This window comes from Lissotriton vulgaris, chromosome 8, assembly GCF_964263255.1.
Source record: "Lissotriton vulgaris chromosome 8, aLisVul1.2, whole genome shotgun sequence".
Taxonomy (NCBI): Eukaryota; Metazoa; Chordata; class Amphibia; order Caudata; family Salamandridae; genus Lissotriton; species Lissotriton vulgaris.
Window position 1 is genome coordinate 545,957,329 of NC_141696.1, and position 16,508 is coordinate 545,973,836.

Below are 16,508 nucleotides of genomic sequence, written 5' to 3' on the forward strand. Positions count from 1 at the left end.
GCATACTTCAATACTACTTTAAAAAAGCACCAATGAAAGGGCTCGTCCGGGATTTGAACCCGGGACCTCTCGCACCCAAAGCGAGAATCATACCCCTAGACCAACGAGCCTTCGAAAGGCCTGCACCTCTGAAAAGCTAATACCAGCTCTAAGCACGCAATGAAGATCATGCTGGGGACTTTTTCATGCTTGGTCTGTGAATACACATGAAATTCAGTGTCAACTTACCCTTTCTCAAATGATATCACTATCATTTATAAGTGTCCCCTTTTATTTTGTCCCAGCATTGGACACGTCTTACAGCAAGTCAGCACTTATTTATCTATTTCTGCAGTGGCTAGACCCTAAAGAGAAAGAATAAAAAGCTGTTCATAACAACATAAGAAACACATGTTGCATTTTTTCTCAAATGCTTATTCCCTTTGTGCAAATCGGAATGCCAAGCTGAATAACTGGGCCACAGATTCTGGCTAATTATCTTTCCCTTGAATGCAAGTAGCAATAAAAACTGCCTAATGCAGGACTAAAGCATTCCTTGCAAGCCTCTAACATCATAACATAACTGAGCTGCTGGTAGCAAGCTAAGCAATACCTTCCCAAAATGAGAAGTACATGTGCTAATCCGCTCAATCAGCGCTCGATCAGGCTCGATCAGGCGAGATATAGAAAAGGTGGAAAGGGTCCAAATGGCTGTCCCTTCCTTTTTAGGGTGGGTCCTTCTGACTATCATAGGATTGCTTGTATAAGTGGCCAGGGTCAGAGAAAAAACTTTCAACCCTTCTCAGTGTTCTATCCAGAAGCAGGCATTTTCTGTGCCTTTAATTTCAGGCTTTTCCCAGCAGTCTCTGTTCTGCCTATGTAAATTAACAAAAGCAGTGCTTATTCATCACTTACTCTAATGTCCTTACTGTCCAGAAAGCTCTGCCTAAGTATGCTTTTTTTCTTTTTCAGTGAAATTCTAAATGTTTTTTCTGCCCAGTCTATGGCAGTAGAATGCTGCTTATGATGCCACATTTTGTTGAATCACCAAGGTACAACTACAGAGGAATATATGAGTCTGAACGACATGGAACTCTTAGCTAACACATCACAATGTGTGATGCTTGCCAACCAAGCACTAGATTCTGGAGCGCTGATGATCAGAACATTCTGCTCCTGAAGGAAAGGAAAGACAGCTTGATGGAAAATAAAGTCTCAGTTTATATTAACGCTCTCTCTCTCCCAATATCTATCTATCTATCTATCTATCTATCTATCTATCTATCTATCTATCTATCTATCTATCTATCTATCTATCTATCTATCTATCTATCTATCTATCTATCTATCTATCTATCTATCTATCTATCTATCTATCTATCTATCTATCTATCTATCTATCTATCTATCTATCTATCTATCTTTATATATGGATACCTGCGTACACATACATATAGATATGCCATGCATTCCTTTAGATTTGTTCCAACCTCTTACCATTTATTTGAGAATCCCTACTTTTCAAGTGACTGCAAATGAAGTCATTTCCGGCACTTTTTGGCCGGTGCAAGGTAACAAAAACACATGACAACTTTTAATAAAAATCATTGGTCTCTTTATTAACGCGCACTGTCAAACATGGGGCTTTCACACGTCAGGTAAACATGATAACCAATATACAACAGAAGCAGATGTAGATTGCTTATCAACGCCGGGATAGAACAGTTGTGAATTGAGTAGAAGAAGGGCCCCTGAATTGATACTTATTATATACAGCCTGTAAGATAGTGAAAAATGCAGGCTAGGAAAGGAGATGCAAATATCAATGTATTAGAAAAATACATAAAGAGGAGTGATTTGCTTTTATTCATTCAAGGCTAGAAAAAATCAACATACTATTGCAAGCATTCATACACCACCAAATAGAAATAAACAATTCTGACATTAAACGTAAAGGTGACGATGCATTTGTATCATCACCTTGAGAAGGGTCACCGAGGAATTGAGCCCAGGGCTTCTGCACTTAAACACCAGAAACACTCCACTAAACTAAGATGCCTGTTGGTGCCAACAATTCCCAAAGTTAATGCATGTTCTAGGTGAGCAATGAACAGAATGCAGGGCTCTTTTCAAAGCGAGGTCTGTGAATCAACAGATACATCCACATGCCAATTACTTTAGTGTTTTTAAGAGAATTCACTTTCTTGGAACGAGTCTGCATGAAACCATCTTCAGGGCCTGGACAATTTCATGGCAAAACGGCACCTCTCAACATTGCAGCCAAGACAATATAACAACTGTTTCTGCCCGGTTTCGAACCGGGGACCTTTCGCGTGTGAGGCAAACGTGATAACCACTACACTACAGAAACAGATGTCTACAGTTGATTCTTCTGTGATGAAACTTCTCAAAACAGGCTATTCCAAGGGCCTCTGGTTTTAGATTTCTTTCATGCAACCTTCCCAGATAGCCCTAGCTGAACGCTTGTATATGCCATGCAAGTTCAGCATTTTTGCAAAATGCTTAAAGAGAAATGTTTCCTATTTGCTCAGGCAGGGCAAGGTTAAAAGCATGAGACTCTAGCAAATATTCATCCACTACTGCAAAGAGAAAATTGATATTGGCTTTGAAATGCATACTTCAATACTACTTTAAAAAAGCACCAATGAAAGGGCTCGTCCGGGATTTGAACCCGGGACCTCTCGCACCCAAAGCGAGAATCATACCCCTAGACCAACGAGCCTTCGAAAGGCCTGCACCTCTGAAAAGCTAATACCAGCTCTAAGCACGCAATGAAGATCATGCTGGGGACTTTTTCATGCTTGGTCTGTGAATACACATGAAATTCAGTGTCAACTTACCCTTTCTCAAATGATATCACTATCATTTATAAGTGTCCCCTTTTATTTTGTCCCAGCATTGGACACGTCTTACAGCAAGTCAGCACTTATTTATCTATTTCTGCAGTGGCTAGACCCTAAAGAGAAAGAATAAAAAGCTGTTCATAACAACATAAGAAACACATGTTGCATTTTTTCTCAAATGCTTATTCCCTTTGTGCAAATCGGAATGCCAAGCTGAATAACTGGGTCACAGATTCTGGCTAATTATCTTTCCCTTGAATGCAAGTAGCAATAAAAACTGCCTAATGCAGGACTAAAGCATTCCTTGCAAGCCTCTAACATCATAACATAACTGAGCTGCTGGTAGCAAGCTAAGCAATACCTTCCCAAAATGAGAAGTACATGTGCTAATCCGCTCAATCAGCGCTCGATCAGGCTCGATCAGGCGAGATATAGAAAAGGTGGAAAGGGTCCAAATGGCTGTCCCTTCCTTTTTAGGGTGGGTCCTTCTGACTATCATAGGATTGCTTGTATAAGTGGCCAGGGTCAGAGAAAAAACTTTCAACCCTTCTCAGTGTTCTATCCAGAAGCAGGCATTTTCTGTGCCTTTAATTTCAGGCTTTTCCCAGCAGTCTCTGTTCTGCCTATGTAAATTAACAAAAGCAGTGCTTATTCATCACTTACTCTAATGTCCTTACTGTCCAGAAAGCTCTGCCTAAGTATGCTTTTTTTCTTTTTCAGTGAAATTCTAAATGTTTTTTCTGCCCAGTCTATGGCAGTAGAATGCTGCTTATGATGCCACATTTTGTTGAATCACCAAGGTACAACTACAGAGGAATATATGAGTCTGAACGACATGGAACTCTTAGCTAACACATCACAATGTGTGATGCTTGCCAACCAAGCACTAGATTCTGGAGCGCTGATGATCAGAACATTCTGCTCCTGAAGGAAAGGAAAGACAGCTTGATGGAAAATAAAGTCTCAGTTTATATTAACGCTCTCTCTCTCCCAATATCTATCTATCTATCTATCTATCTATCTATCTATCTATCTATCTATCTATCTATCTATCTATCTATCTATCTATCTATCTATCTATCTATCTATCTATCTATCTATCTATCTATCTATCTATCTATCTATCTATCTATCTATCTATCTATCTATCTATCTATCTATCCATCCATCCATCCATCCATCCATCCATCCATCCATCCATCCATCCATCCATCCATCCATCCATCCATCCATCCATCCATCCATCCATCCATCCATCTATCTATCTATCTATCTATCTATCTATCTATCTATCTATCTATCTATCTATCTATCTATCTATCTATCTATCTATCTATCTATCTATCTATCTATCTATCTATCTATCTATCTATCTATCTATCTATCTATCTATCTATCTATCTATCTATCTATCTATCTATCTATCTATCCATCCATCCATCCATCCATCCATCCATCCATCCATCCATCCATCCATCCATCCATCCATCCATCCATCCATCCATCCATCCATCCATCCATCCATCTATCTATCTATCTATCTATCTATCTATCTATCTATCTATCTATCTATCTATCTATCTATCTATCTATCTATCTATCTATCTATCTATCTATCTATCTATCTATCTATCTATCTTTATATATGGATACCTGCGTACACATACATATAGATATGCCATGCATTCCTTTAGATTTGTTCCAACCTCTTACCATTTATTTGAGAATCCCTACTTTTCAAGTGACTGCAAATGAAGTCATTTCCGGCACTTTTTGGCCGGTGCAAGGTAACAAAAACACATGACAACTTTTAATAAAAATCATTGGTCTCTTTATTAATGCGCACTGTCAAACATGGGGCTTTCACACGTCAGGTAAACATGATAACCAATATACAACAGAAGCAGATGTAGATTGCTTATCAATGCCGGGATAGAACAGTTGTGAATTGAGTAGAAGAAGGGCCCCTGAATTGATACTTATTATATACATCCTGTAAGATAGTGAAAAATGCTGGCTAGGAAAGGAGATGCAAATATCAATGTATTAGAAAAATACATAAAGAGGAGTGATTTGCTTTTATTCATTCAAGGCTAGAAAAAATCAACATACTATTGCAAGCATTCATACACCACCAAATAGAAATAAACAATTCTGACATTAAACGTAAAGGTGATGATGCATTTGTATCATCACCTTGAGAAGGGTCACCGAGGAATTGAGCCCAGGGCTTCTGCACTTAAACACCAGAAACACTCCACTAAACTAAGATGCCTGTTGGTGCCAACAATTCCCAAAGTTAATGCATGTTCTAGGTGAGCAATGAACAGAATGCAGGGCTCTTTTCAAAGCGAGGTCTGTGAATCAACAGATACATCCACATGCCAATTACTTTAGTGTTTTTAAGAGAATTCACTTTCTTGGAACGAGTCTGCATGAAACTATCTTCAGGGCCTGGACAATTTCATGGCAAAACGGCACCTCTCAACATTGCAGCCAAGACAATATAACAACTGTTTCTGCCCGGTTTCGAACCGGGGACCTTTCGCGTGTGAGGCAAACGTGATAACCACTACACTACAGAAACAGATGTCTACAGTTGATTCTTCTGTGATGAAACTTCTCAAAACAGGCTATTCCAAGGGCCTCTGGTTTTAGATTTCTTTCATGCAACCTTCCCAGACAGCCCTAGCTGAACGCTTGTATATGCCATGCAAGTTCAGCATTTTTGCAAAATGCTTAAAGAGAAATGTTTCCTATTTGCTCAGGCAGGGCAAGGTTAAAAGCATGAGACTCTAGCAAATATTCATCCACTACTGCAAAGAGAAAATTGATATTGGCTTTGAAATGCATACTTCAATACTACTTTAAAAAAGCACCAATGAAAGGGCTCGTCCGGGATTTGAACCCGGGACCTCTCGCACCCAAAGCGAGAATCATACCCCTAGACCAACGAGCCTTCGAAAGACCCGCACCTCTGAAAAGCTAATACCAGCTCTAAGCACGCAATGAAGATCATGCTGGGGACTTTTTCATGCTTGGTCTGTGAATACACATGAAATTCAGTGTCAACTTACCCTTTCTCAAATGATATCACTATCATTTATAAGTGTCCCCTTTTATTTTGTCCCAGCATTGGACACGTCTTACAGGAAGTCAGCACTTATTTATCTATTTCTGCAGTGGCTAGACCCTAAAGAGAAAGAATAAAAAGCTGTTCATAACAACATAAGAAACACATGTTGCATTTTTTCTCAAATGCTTATTCCCTTTGTGCAAATCGGAATGCCAAGCTGAATAACTGGGCCACAGATTCTGGCTAATTATCTTTCCCTTGAATGCAAGTAGCAATAAAAACTGCCTAATGCAGGACTAAAGCATTCCTTGCAAGCCTCTAACATCATAACATAACTGAGCTGCTGGTAGCAAGCTAAGCAATACCTTCCCAAAATGAGAAGTACATGTGCTAATCCGCTCAATCAGCGCTCGATCAGGCGAGATCAGGCGAGATATAGAAAAGGTGGAAAGGGTCCAAATGGCTGTCCCTTCCTTTTTAGGGTGGGTCCTTCTGACTATCATAGGATTGCTTGTACGAGTGGCCAGGGTCAGAGAAAAAACTTTCAACCCTTCTCAGTGTTCTATCCAGAAGCAGGCATTTTCTGTGCCTTTAATTTCAGGCTTTTCCCAGCAGTCTCTGTTCTGCCTATGTAAATAACAAAAGCAGTGCTTATTCATCACTTACTCTAATGTCCTTACTGTCCAGAAAGCTCTGCCTAAGTATGCTTTTTTTCTTTTTCTGTGAAATTCTAAATGTTTTTTCTGCCCAGTCTATGGCAGTAGAATGCTGCTTATGATGCCACATTTTGTTGAATCACCAAGGTACAACTACAGAGGAATATATGAGTCTGAACGACATGGAACTCTTAGCTAACACATCACAATGTGTGATGCTTGCCAACCAAGCACTAGATTCTGGAGCGCTGATGATCAGAACATTCTGCTCCTGAAGGAAAGGAAAGACAGCTTGATGGAAAATAAAGTCTCAGTTTATATTAACGCTCTCTCTCTCCGAATATCTATCTATCTATCTATCTATCTATCTATCTATCTATCTATCTATCTATCTATCTATCTATCTATCTATCTATCTATCTATCTATCTATCTATCTATCTATCTATCTATCTATCTATCTATCTATCTATCTATCTATCTATCTATCTATCTATCTATCTATCTATCTATCTATCTATCTATCTTTATATATGGATACCTGCGTACACATACATATAGATATGCCATGCATTCCTTTAGATTTGTTCCAACCTCTTACCATTTATTTGAGAATCCCTACTTTTCAAGTGACTGCAAATGAAGTCATTTCCGGCACTTTTTGGCCGGTGCAAGGTAACAAAAACACATGACAACTTTTAATAAAAATCATTGGTCTCTTTATTAACGCGCACTGTCAAACATGGGGCTTTCACACGTCAGGTAAACATGATAACCAATATACAACAGAAGCAGATGTAGATTGCTTATCAACGCCGGGATAGAACAGTTGTGAATTGAGTAGAAGAAGGGCCCCTGAATTGATACTTATTATATACAGCCTGTAAGATAGTGAAAAATGCAGGCTAGGAAAGGAGATGCAAATATCAATGTATTAGAAAAATACATAAAGAGGAGTGATTTGCTTTTATTCATTCAAGGCTAGAAAAAATCAACATACTATTGCAAGCATTCATACACCACCAAATAGAAATAAACAATTCTGACATTAAACGTAAAGGTGACGATGCATTTGTATCATCACCTTGAGAAGGGTCACCGAGGAATTGAGCCCAGGGCTTCTGCACTTAAACACCAGAAACACTCCACTAAACTAAGATGCCTGTTGGTGCCAACAATTCCCAAAGTTAATGCATGTTCTAGGTGAGCAATGAACAGAATGCAGGGCTCTTTTCAAAGCGAGGTCTGTGAATCAACAGATACATCCACATGCCAATTACTTTAGTGTTTTTAAGAGAATTCACTTTCTTGGAACGAGTCTGCATGAAACCATCTTCAGGGCCTGGACAATTTCATGGCAAAACGGCACCTCTCAACATTGCAGCCAAGACAATATAACAACTGTTTCTGCCCGGTTTCGAACCGGGGACCTTTCGCGTGTGAGGCAAACGTGATAACCACTACACTACAGAAACAGATGTCTACAGTTGATTCTTCTGTGATGAAACTTCTCAAAACAGGCTATTCCAAGGGCCTCTGGTTTTAGATTTCTTTCATGCAACCTTCCCAGATAGCCCTAGCTGAACGCTTGTATATGCCATGCAAGTTCAGCATTTTTGCAAAATGCTTAAAGAGAAATGTTTCCTATTTGCTCAGGCAGGGCAAGGTTAAAAGCATGAGACTCTAGCAAATATTCATCCACTACTGCAAAGAGAAAATTGATATTGGCTTTGAAATGCATACTTCAATACTACTTTAAAAAAGCACCAATGAAAGGGCTCGTCCGGGATTTGAACCCGGGACCTCTCGCACCTAAAGCGAGAATCATACCCCTAGACCAACGAGCCTTCGAAAGGCCTGCACCTCTGAAAAGCTAATACCAGCTCTAAGCACGCAATGAAGATCATGCTGGGGACTTTTTCATGCTTGGTCTGTGAATACACATGAAATTCAGTGTCAACTTACCCTTTCTCAAATGATATCACTATCATTTATAAGTGTCCCCTTTTATTTTGTCCCAGCATTGGACACGTCTTACAGCAAGTCAGCACTTATTTATCTATTTCTGCAGTGGCTAGACCCTAAAGAGAAAGAATAAAAAGCTGTTCATAACAACATAAGAAACACATGTTGCATTTTTTCTCAAATGCTTATTCCCTTTGTGCAAATCGGAATGCCAAGCTGAATAACTGGGTCACAGATTCTGGCTAATTATCTTTCCCTTGAATGCAAGTAGCAATAAAAACTGCCTAATGCAGGACTAAAGCATTCCTTGCAAGCCTCTAACATCATAACATAACTGAGCTGCTGGTAGCAAGCTAAGCAATACCTTCCCAAAATGAGAAGTACATGTGCTAATCCGCTCAATCAGCGCTCGATCAGGCTCGATCAGGCGAGATATAGAAAAGGTGGAAAGGGTCCAAATGGCTGTCCCTTCCTTTTTAGGGTGGGTCCTTCTGACTATCATAGGATTGCTTGTATAAGTGGCCAGGGTCAGAGAAAAAACTTTCAACCCTTCTCAGTGTTCTATCCAGAAGCAGGCATTTTCTGTGCCTTTAATTTCAGGCTTTTCCCAGCAGTCTCTGTTCTGCCTATGTAAATTAACAAAAGCAGTGCTTATTCATCACTTACTCTAATGTCCTTACTGTCCAGAAAGCTCTGCCTAAGTATGCTTTTTTTCTTTTTCAGTGAAATTCTAAATGTTTTTTCTGCCCAGTCTATGGCAGTAGAATGCTGCTTATGATGCCACATTTTGTTGAATCACAAAGGTACAACTACAGAGGAATATATGAGTCTGAACGACATGGAACTCTTAGCTAACACATCACAATGTGTGATGCTTGCCAACCAAGCACTAGATTCTGGAGCGCTGATGATCAGAACATTCTGCTCCTGAAGGAAAGGAAAGACAGCTTGATGGAAAATAAAGTCTCAGTTTATATTAACGCTCTCTCTCTCCCAATATCTATCTATCTATCTATCTATCTATCTATCTATCTATCTATCTATCTATCTATCTATCTATCTATCTATCTATCTATCTATCTATCTATCTATCTATCTATCTATCTATCTATCTATCTATCTATCTATCTATCTATCTATCTATCTATCTATCTATCTATCTACTATCTATCTATCTATCCATCCATCCATCCATCCATCCATCCATCCATCCATCCATCCATCCATCCATCCATCCATCCATCCATCCATCCATCCATCCATCCATCCATCCATCCATCTATCTATCTATCTACTCTATCTATCATCTATCTATCTATCACTCTCTATCTATCTATCTATCTATCTATCTATCTATCTATCTATCTATCTTATCTATCTATCTATCTATCTATCTATCTATCTATCTATCTATCTATCTATCTATCTATCTATCTATCTATCCATCCATCCATCCATCCATCCATCCATCCATCCATCCATCCATCCATCCATCCATCCATCCATCCATCCATCATCCATCCATCCATCCATCCATCTATCCATCTATCCATCTATCTATCTATCTATCTATCTATCTATCTATCTATCTATCTATCTATCTATCTATCTATCTATCTATCTATCTATCTATCTATCTATCTATCTATCTATCTATCTTTATATATGGATACCTGCGTACACATACATATAGATATGCCATGCATTCCTTTAGATTTGTTCCAACCTCTTACCATTTATTTGAGAATCCCTACTTTTCAAGTGACTGCAAATGAAGTCATTTCCGGCACTTTTTGGCCGGTGCAAGGTAACAAAAACACATGACAACTTTTAATAAAAATCATTGGTCTCTTTATTAATGCGCACTGTCAAACATGGGGCTTTCACACGTCAGGTAAACATGATAACCAATATACAACAGAAGCAGATGTAGATTGCTTATCAATGCCGGGATAGAACAGTTGTGAATTGAGTAGAAGAAGGGCCCCTGAATTGATACTTATTATATACATCCTGTAAGATAGTGAAAAATGCTGGCTAGGAAAGGAGATGCAAATATCAATGTATTAGAAAAATACATAAAGAGGAGTGATTTGCTTTTATTCATTCAAGGCTAGAAAAAATCAACATACTATTGCAAGCATTCATACACCACCAAATAGAAATAAACAATTCTGACATTAAACGTAAAGGTGATGATGCATTTGTATCATCACCTTGAGAAGGGTCACCGAGGAATTGAGCCCAGGGCTTCTGCACTTAAACACCAGAAACCAGAAACACTCCACTAAACTAAGATGCCTGTTGGTGCCAACAATTCCCAAAGTTAATGCATGTTCTAGGTGAGCAATGAACAGAATGCAGGGCTCTTTTCAAAGCGAGGTCTGTGAATCAACAGATACATCCACATGCCAATTACTTTAGTGTTTTTAAGAGAATTCACTTTCTTGGAACGAGTCTGCATGAAACTATCTTCAGGGCCTGGACAATTTCATGGCAAAACGGCACCTCTCAACATTGCAGCCAAGACAATATAACAACTGTTTCTGCCCGGTTTCGAACCGGGGACCTTTCGCGTGTGAGGCAAACGTGATAACCACTACACTACAGAAACAGATGTCTACAGTTGATTCTTCTGTGATGAAACTTCTCAAAACAGGCTATTCCAAGGGCCTCTGGTTTTAGATTTCTTTCATGCAACCTTCCCAGACAGCCCTAGCTGAACGCTTGTATATGCCATGCAAGTTCAGCATTTTTGCAAAATGCTTAAAGAGAAATGTTTCCTATTTGCTCAGGCAGGGCAAGGTTAAAAGCATGAGACTCTAGCAAATATTCATCCACTACTGCAAAGAGAAAATTGATATTGGCTTTGAAATGCATACTTCAATACTACTTTAAAAAAGCACCAATGAAAGGGCTCGTCCGGGATTTGAACCCGGGACCTCTCGCACCCAAAGCGAGAATCATACCCCTAGACCAACGAGCCTTCGAAAGACCCGCACCTCTGAAAAGCTAATACCAGCTCTAAGCACGCAATGAAGATCATGCTGGGGACTTTTTCATGCTTGGTCTGTGAATACACATGAAATTCAGTGTCAACTTACCCTTTCTCAAATGATATCACTATCATTTATAAGTGTCCCCTTTTATTTTGTCCCAGCATTGGACACGTCTTACAGGAAGTCAGCACTTATTTATCTATTTCTGCAGTGGCTAGACCCTAAAGAGAAAGAATAAAAAGCTGTTCATAACAACATAAGAAACACATGTTGCATTTTTTCTCAAATGCTTATTCCCTTTGTGCAAATCGGAATGCCAAGCTGAATAACTGGGCCACAGATTCTGGCTAATTATCTTTCCCTTGAATGCAAGTAGCAATAAAAACTGCCTAATGCAGGACTAAAGCATTCCTTGCAAGCCTCTAACATCATAACATAACTGAGCTGCTGGTAGCAAGCTAAGCAATACCTTCCCAAAATGAGAAGTACATGTGCTAATCCGCTCAATCAGCGCTCGATCAGGCGAGATCAGGCGAGATATAGAAAAGGTGGAAAGGGTCCAAATGGCTGTCCCTTCCTTTTTAGGGTGGGTCCTTCTGACTATCATAGGATTGCTTGTACGAGTGGCCAGGGTCAGAGAAAAAACTTTCAACCCTTCTCAGTGTTCTATCCAGAAGCAGGCATTTTCTGTGCCTTTAATTTCAGGCTTTTCCCAGCAGTCTCTGTTCTGCCTATGTAAATAACAAAAGCAGTGCTTATTCATCACTTACTCTAATGTCCTTACTGTCCAGAAAGCTCTGCCTAAGTATGCTTTTTTTCTTTTTCTGTGAAATTCTAAATGTTTTTTCTGCCCAGTCTATGGCAGTAGAATGCTGCTTATGATGCCACATTTTGTTGAATCACCAAGGTACAACTACAGAGGAATATATGAGTCTGAACGACATGGAACTCTTAGCTAACACATCACAATGTGTGATGCTTGCCAACCAAGCACTAGATTCTGGAGCGCTGATGATCAGAACATTCTGCTCCTGAAGGAAAGGAAAGACAGCTTGATGGAAAATAAAGTCTCAGTTTATATTAACGCTCTCTCTCTCCGAATATCTATCTATCTATCTATCTATCTATCTATCTATCTATCTATCTATCTATCTATCTATCTATCTATCTATCTATCTATCTATCTATCTATCTATCTATCTATCTATCTATCTATCTATCTATCTATCTATCTATCTATCTATCTATCTATCTATCTATCTATCTATCTATCTATCTTTATATATGGATACCTGCGTACACATACATATAGATATGCCATGCATTCCTTTAGATTTGTTCCAACCTCTTACCATTTATTTGAGAATCCCTACTTTTCAAGTGACTGCAAATGAAGTCATTTCCGGCACTTTTTGGCCGGTGCAAGGTAACAAAAACACATGCCAACTTTTAATACAAATCATTGGTCTCTTTATTAACGCGCACTGTCAAACATGGGGCTTTCACACGTCAGGTAAACATGATAACCAATACACAACAGAAGCAGATGTAGATTGCTTATCAATGCCAGGATAGAATAGTTGTGAATTGAGTAATAGAAGGGCCCCTGAATTGATACTTATTATATACAGCCTGTAAGATAGTGAAAAATGCAGGCTAGGAAAGGAGATGCAAATATCAATGTATTAGAAAAATACATAAAGAGGAGTGATTTGCTTTTATTCATTCAAGGCTAGAAAAAATCAACATACTATTGCAAGCATTCATACACCACCAAATAGAAATAAACAATTCTGACATTAAACGTAAAGGTGACGATGCATTTGTATCATCACCTTGAGAAGGGTCACCGAGGAATTGAGCCCAGGGCTTCTGCACTTAAACACCAGAAACACTCCACTAAACTAAGATGCCTGTTGGTGCCAACAATTCCCAAAGTTAATGCATGTTCTAGGTGAGCAATGAACAGAATGCAGGGCTCTTATGAAAGCGAGGTCTGTGAATCAACAGATACATCCACATGCCAATTACTTTAGTGTTTTTAAGAGAATTCACTTTCTTGGAATGAGTCTGCATGAAACCATCTTCAGGGCCTGGACAATTTCATGGCAAAACGGCACCTCTCAACATTGCAGCCAAGACAATATAACAACTGTTTCTGCCCGGTTTCGAACCGGGGACCTTTCGCGTGTGAGGCAAACGTGATAACCACTACACTACAGAAACAGATGTCTACAGTTGATTCTTCTGTGATGAAACTTCTCAAAACAGGCTATTCCAAGGGCCTCTGGTTTTAGATTTCTTTCATGCAACCTTCCCAGACAGCCCTAGCTGAACGCTTGTATATGCCATGCAAGTTCAGCATTTTTGCAAAATGCTTAAAGAGAAATGTTTCCTATTTGCTCAGGCAGGGCAAGGTTAAAAGCATGAGACTCTAGCAAATATTCATCCACTACTGCAAAGAGAAAATTGATATTGGCTTTGAAATGCATACTTCAATACTACTTTAAAAAAGCACCAATGAAAGGGCTCGTCCGGGATTTGAACCCGGGACCTCTCGCACCCAAAGCGAGAATCATACCCCTAGACCAACGAGCCTTCTAAAGGCCTGCACCTCTGAAAAGCTAATACCAGCTCTAAGCACGCAATGAAGATCATGCTGGGGACTTTTTCATGCTTGGTCTGTGAATACACATGAAATTCAGTGTCAACTTACCCTTTCTCAAATGATATCACTATCATTTATAAGTGTCCCCTTTTATTTTGTCCCAGCATTGGACACGTCTTACAGGAAGTCAGCACTTATTTATCTATTTCTGCAGTGGCTAGACCCTAAAGAGAAAGAATAAAAAGCTGTTCATAACAACATAAAAAACACATGTTGCATTTTTTCTCAAATGCTTATTCCCTTTGTGCAAATCGGAATGCCAAGCTGAATAACTGGGTCACAGATTCTGGCTAATTATCTTTCCCTTGAATGCAAGTAGCAATAAAAACTGCCTAATGCAGGACTAAAGCATTCCTTGCAAGCCTCTAACATCATAACATAACTGAGCTGCTGGTAGCAAGCTAAGCAATACCTTCCCAAAATGAGAAGTACATGTGCTAATCCGCTCAATCAGCGCTCGATCAGGCGAGATATAGAAAAGGTGGAAAGGGTCCAAATGGCTGTCCCTTCCTTTTTAGGGTGGGTCCTTCTGACTATCATAGGATTGCTTGTATAAGTGGCCAGGGTCAGAGAAAAAACTTTCAACCCTTCTCAGTGTTCTATCCAGAAGCAGGCATTTTCTGTGCCTTTAATTTCAGGCTTTTCCCAGCAGTCTCTGTTCTGCCTATGTAAATTAACAAAAGCAGTGCTTATTCATCACTTACTCTAATGTCCTTACTGTCCAGAAAGCTCTGCCTAAGTATGCTTTTTTTCTTTTTCAGTGAAATTCTAAATGTTTTTTCTGCCCAGTCTATGGCAGTAGAATGCTGCTTATGATGCCACATTTTGTTGAATCACCAAGGTACAACTACAGAGGAATATATGAGTCTGAACGACATGGAACTCTTAGCTAACACATCACAATGTGTGATGCTTGCCAACCAAGCACTAGATTCTGGAGCGCTGATGATCAGAACATTCTGCTCCTGAAGGAAAGGAAAGACAGCTTGATGGAAAATAAAGTCTCAGTTTATATTAACGCTCTCTCTCTCCCAATATCTATCTATCTATCTATCTATCTATCTATCTATCTATCTATCTATCTATCTATCTATCTATCTATCTATCTATCTATCTATCTATCTATATCTATCTATCTATCTATCTATCTATCTATCTATCTATCTATCTATCTATCTATCTATCTATCTATCTATCTATCTATCTATCTATCTATCTATCTATCTTTATATATGGATACCTGCGTACACATACATATAGATATGCCATGCATTCCTTTAGATTTGTTCCAACCTCTTACCATTTATTTGAGAATCCCTACTTTTCAAGTGACTGCAAATGAAGTCATTTCCGGCACTTTTTGGCCGGTGCAAGGTAACAAAAACACATGCCAACTTTTAATACAAATCATTGGTCTCTTTATTAACGCGCACTGTCAAACATGGGGCTTTCACACGTCAGGTAAACATGATAACCAATACACAACAGAAGCAGATGTAGATTGCTTATCAATGCCAGGATAGATTAGTTGTGAATTGAGTAATAGAAGGGCCCCTGAATTGATACTTATTATATACAGCCTGTAAGATAGTGAAAATGCAGGCTAGGAAAGGAGATGCAAATATCAATGTATTAGAAAAATACATAAAGAGGAGTGATTTGCTTTTATTCATTCAAGGCTAGAAAAAATCAACATACTATTGCAAGCATTCATACACCACCAAATAGAAATAAACAATTCTGACATTAAACGTAAAGGTGACGATGCATTTGTATCATCACCTTGAGAAGGGTCACCGAGGAATTGAGCCCAGGGCTTCTGCACTTAAACACCAGAAACACTCCACTAAACTAAGATGCCTGTTGGTGCCAACAATTCCCAAAGTTAATGCATGTTCTAGGTGAGCAATGAACAGAATGCAGGGCTCTTATGAAAGCGAGGTCTGTGAATCAACAGATACATCCACATGCCAATTACTTTAGTGTTTTTAAGAGAATTCACTTTCTTGGAATGAGTCTGCATGAAACCATCTTCAGGGCCTGGACAATTTCATGGCAAAACGGCACCTCTCAACATTGCAGCCAAGACAATATAAAAACTGTTTCTGCCCGGTTTCGAACCGGGGACCTTTCGCGTGTGAGGCGAACGTGATAACCACTACACTACAGAAACAGATGTCTACAGTTGATTCTTCTGTGATGAAACTTCTCAAAACAGGCTATTCCAAGGGCCTCTGGTTTTAGATTTCTTTCATGCAACCTTCCCAGACAGCCCTAGCTGAACGCTTGTATATGCCATGCA

General features: G+C 39.2%; 11 non-coding genes across 11 annotated transcripts; all 11 read right to left on the reverse strand.

The window, feature by feature from the left end:
- Positions 1 to 38: 38 nt before the first annotated feature.
- TRNAP-UGG (transfer RNA proline (anticodon UGG)) lies at positions 39 to 110 on the reverse strand. The gene has a single exon. It is a non-coding gene; the product is annotated as a tRNA-Pro (tRNA).
- A 2,167-nt stretch (positions 111 to 2,277) lies between these two features.
- On the reverse strand, positions 2,278 to 2,350 carry TRNAV-CAC (transfer RNA valine (anticodon CAC)). The gene has a single exon. It is a non-coding gene; the product is annotated as a tRNA-Val (tRNA).
- A 300-nt stretch (positions 2,351 to 2,650) lies between these two features.
- Positions 2,651 to 2,722, reverse strand: TRNAP-UGG (transfer RNA proline (anticodon UGG)). The gene has a single exon. It is a non-coding gene; the product is annotated as a tRNA-Pro (tRNA).
- A 2,635-nt stretch (positions 2,723 to 5,357) lies between these two features.
- TRNAV-CAC (transfer RNA valine (anticodon CAC)) lies at positions 5,358 to 5,430 on the reverse strand. Its single transcript has one exon. It is a non-coding gene; the product is annotated as a tRNA-Val (tRNA).
- Positions 5,431 to 5,730: 300 nt separating this feature from the next.
- TRNAP-UGG (transfer RNA proline (anticodon UGG)) lies at positions 5,731 to 5,802 on the reverse strand. The gene has a single exon. It is a non-coding gene; the product is annotated as a tRNA-Pro (tRNA).
- A 2,174-nt stretch (positions 5,803 to 7,976) lies between these two features.
- TRNAV-CAC (transfer RNA valine (anticodon CAC)) lies at positions 7,977 to 8,049 on the reverse strand. The gene has a single exon. It is a non-coding gene; the product is annotated as a tRNA-Val (tRNA).
- Positions 8,050 to 11,080: 3,031 nt separating this feature from the next.
- Positions 11,081 to 11,153, reverse strand: TRNAV-CAC (transfer RNA valine (anticodon CAC)). The gene has a single exon. It is a non-coding gene; the product is annotated as a tRNA-Val (tRNA).
- Positions 11,154 to 11,453: 300 nt separating this feature from the next.
- Positions 11,454 to 11,525, reverse strand: TRNAP-UGG (transfer RNA proline (anticodon UGG)). The gene has a single exon. It is a non-coding gene; the product is annotated as a tRNA-Pro (tRNA).
- A 2,166-nt stretch (positions 11,526 to 13,691) lies between these two features.
- On the reverse strand, positions 13,692 to 13,764 carry TRNAV-CAC (transfer RNA valine (anticodon CAC)). Its single transcript has one exon. It is a non-coding gene; the product is annotated as a tRNA-Val (tRNA).
- Positions 13,765 to 14,064: 300 nt separating this feature from the next.
- On the reverse strand, positions 14,065 to 14,136 carry TRNAP-UGG (transfer RNA proline (anticodon UGG)). The gene has a single exon. It is a non-coding gene; the product is annotated as a tRNA-Pro (tRNA).
- Positions 14,137 to 16,306: 2,170 nt separating this feature from the next.
- TRNAV-CAC (transfer RNA valine (anticodon CAC)) lies at positions 16,307 to 16,379 on the reverse strand. The gene has a single exon. It is a non-coding gene; the product is annotated as a tRNA-Val (tRNA).
- Positions 16,380 to 16,508: the final 129 nt, after the last annotated feature.